The following is a 3,076-nucleotide window of genomic DNA, read 5'->3' on the forward strand; positions in this document are numbered from 1 at the left end:
TACCTCCATGTAGTTTAGTTGAGGCACTTGAGATTTGGTTAACTCTTTTCATTCATTTATACAGAAGACATCCACCTCTAATAACTACAACATCCTTGAAGGTCTATACCTTAAGTGCTGAAGTCTCTTCATTAAGTGAGTGTTCAAGGTATTCTACATTACAATAAGCTGGGCTTTTAAATTAAATGATATTTATATTTTGCTAATAAAAAGGAAATAGGCAAAACTCTATGTCTCATTTCCATTTCTGCCATTAAAATAAAATGTGAGATTTAGTTATGCCTGCAAGGACTTTAACACTCTGACTTCTTTTTGGGGGGCTGGGAGTAGGGCTTAAGATTGAACCGGGGCCTTGATGCAGGCTAGGCAGGCATTTTACTATTGTGGTACACTCAATTAAAACTGTGATTTCCAACAATTCTAACCTCTTTCTTCTTTTATTGTTATTACTATTTTGCACATAAAACAGATAATATTGTTAAGAGAAAATTTATGGGAATATTATAGTTATCTAATTTATTTTACAATGTGGATTTCTATTTACTTTCCCCAATGAAATCTGGTTTAATACCAATACAATAAAACAGATATATAAAAAAAAACAGATATGGCCAGTATCCAAAAAATAAGAGCTATGATAACTTGAACATTGACAATCAGTCTTTCCTAGAGTTGGAGTTAGCCACTCTATATAACCAAGACTATAGCTATCAAAACAAGCTGGCTAGAACCATAATAAACAAAAACCTCACTAGAATTAAAAAATATATTAATTTGCTTTAAAATTCCAATTACAAATAAGATAGTTCACAGAATACAAGAAACTGTAAACACAGAGGTAAATAAATATACAGTCAATCTAGGGTTGGCAGGGTTTTTTTTTTAATTTTAATTTTTTGGTTGTTTAAATATCCATTAAACTAGTTATTTTTATGCCACTGGGTCAGACAATATCCTCGGTTATCTTAATTTATTTGTGTTACTTTTAATATATGTCACGCCATGACAAATGCAGGGGACTTAAAAAATAGATCTGGAACACAATGGCCTGTAGATTTCAATGATATGATCCCAGAAGTTGTCGTCTTAACAGCTTTAACAGGATCCCCTCTCTTGAAGATTCCTCTCCTGTCTACTACTCAGCCTCATCTACACCAGATACGAGGAAGTGTTTCCTAGCAACATGGAACATTAATAATATTCAGTAATATTCTTCCCTGCATCATGCACAAAATACAATGCTTGGTTAATGGGGGAACAGTGGATGAGAGTGCAAAGATCAGTTTCACTTTCAAATGGAACCTTCTTCAAGGTTTATTAGCTGATTAGACCCTCAATGACTTGGAGAACTCAGAACGTTGCTAGTCCAGACCCATTTTTTTTTTTTTGCTACATATTTAACCTTCTTAATATCGGTTTATTTAAGAACATTTTACTTCTCTCCTCTGTAACTGACCTAACAGCTTTTTATGACCATTAGGCAAGTCATGTGGACTGTAGAAACAGAACACTAATTTTCTTTGGAATGTATGGCTTAGCAGAACACTAGCTTTCAGAACTCAAGAGCTGAGTGCATCATCAGATAATATCTGAGGGTTGTAAGGAAGGGTTGGCCACTTTGCTGTAACCCATTCTCTGATGTTTCCACCAATGTATTTGAAAAGTAATTTTCTTTGTTCTATTACTATAAAAACTTTATCAAACTGTTACTACATTGATACATGAAATCTGGGTTCCTAGTCATGGTCACTCCCATTTGACTCCAGAATAAACTCTCTTTGAGATGAGAGTTGTATTTTGAGTTGGCTGTTTGAATGCTCCAAACAATAGTTGCCACCCTTTCCTTGTCTTAAGGCAAGCTAATTTGTTTTATCTTCTTTCATGAGCTTAGTATTTGTTTTGACTGGACTTGAACTCATTAAAGTCGTTGGGTGCTATTCATTCCATATGTGCTGAAAATATAGCAGCTCTCGATGGATACATGCTTTAACTTCATGGCATTGAGTAGGTGATGGGGCTGAGGTTATAGTTCAGTGGTAGAGTGGACTGCCTAGAATCCTGCGCAGAGTCTGGGTTCAAACTCTCCCTGCCCCACCCCCAAAAAAACCCAAATTGCTAATTTCTTTTAAATCGGGCCTTCAACCCAACAGGTTTCTTCTATTCAGTTCACTTAGTATTGGTGAGAATTTACTTGGACCTGGGCTGTAAGCTGGGAGCTTCTGATGCATAAGTCATGTGGATCCTATTTTGGCACTTGGTCATAAGGATAAGCACCGTTATTTAACGACATCGGGCTGCATGCTAAAAATGCAAACAGCTAGGAAAGCAAATATGTATTATCTGTTTACCTACCAGGAAAGATTCCTAGAACTAACACCTTAATTGAGCACTAGCAAGTTCACGACTACTGCTTCCATGACTTTTTCATGACTGATGGCTTTCAGTAGTTGAAAAATGGAGAAAACATACTTCAGACAGAGGAAGCTGCTTTATGAACAAAGACCACGTGGGTGTGAAATGTAAGGCTCTTAGGAAAGGCCGGGATCATGATGGTTTGGGCAGAGGTGCGAAAGAGCATGGTGGGTGGGAATCGAAGCTGAAAGGTACATGTTGGCGGGGCGGAGAGGGACTGCAGTAGATCTGGCTTTCTAGAGTCAGAAGTTGGGCTCGCTCACGGTGGGCGTGGACATTACAGTGGGATTATTCCCGCCCCAGGAGCTTGGAGGCAGGAAGAAAGCTATCAGAATAACACTCGAAGCCTTGGGAATCAGGGTTGCCATAAATGAGGACGTGGCGGTCAGTGGGCCACGGTCAGCGAGCCGCGCCCACACATCCAAGAGCAAGGAGTTAGGATTCAGCGTCCGGACAGGCTGGGCAACCCGAGCTGGGCGGGAATCCGGTCACGCAACTCGGCGCGCTCGCGGGGACGTGGCGATTTCCAGCCAATCCAGGCCACGCGATTGTAAGACCAATGGCCTCCCGGAGAAGCAACGCGTCATCAGTGATCGTGCTGTTGATTGGTGTGAAGACCACCGACAAACTGGATGGGGGTGGGGCTAATAACCACTTCCGGTTG

This window comes from Apodemus sylvaticus, chromosome 2 (assembly GCF_947179515.1).
Source record: "Apodemus sylvaticus chromosome 2, mApoSyl1.1, whole genome shotgun sequence".
NCBI lineage: Eukaryota > Metazoa > Chordata > Mammalia > Rodentia > Muridae > Apodemus > Apodemus sylvaticus.